This window comes from Cinclus cinclus, chromosome 2 (assembly GCF_963662255.1).
Source record: "Cinclus cinclus chromosome 2, bCinCin1.1, whole genome shotgun sequence".
Taxonomy (NCBI): domain Eukaryota; kingdom Metazoa; phylum Chordata; class Aves; order Passeriformes; family Cinclidae; genus Cinclus; species Cinclus cinclus.
Window position 1 is genome coordinate 91,849,799 of NC_085047.1, and position 271 is coordinate 91,850,069.

The following is a 271-nucleotide window of genomic DNA, read 5'->3' on the forward strand; positions in this document are numbered from 1 at the left end:
TCCAACATCCTTTTGAAATGATGATGCTAACAAGTATGCAGCTGCTCTCTACTGGTCTCACTGCATGTAACTGGATGTAACACCACTTTCCAATCCATTATTAGTTTTACCTACACATCCAAATTCAGATTAGCTAGTTCCTTACAAAACAGTGTAGGAGACATACAGAGTTATAATCTACCTTGACGCCCTGGATCATTTTTAGGATCCCACATTTCCAGCATAGCCTTTTCTCCTGTAAGTGTACCTTGAATTCTTTCTTCACAAGATG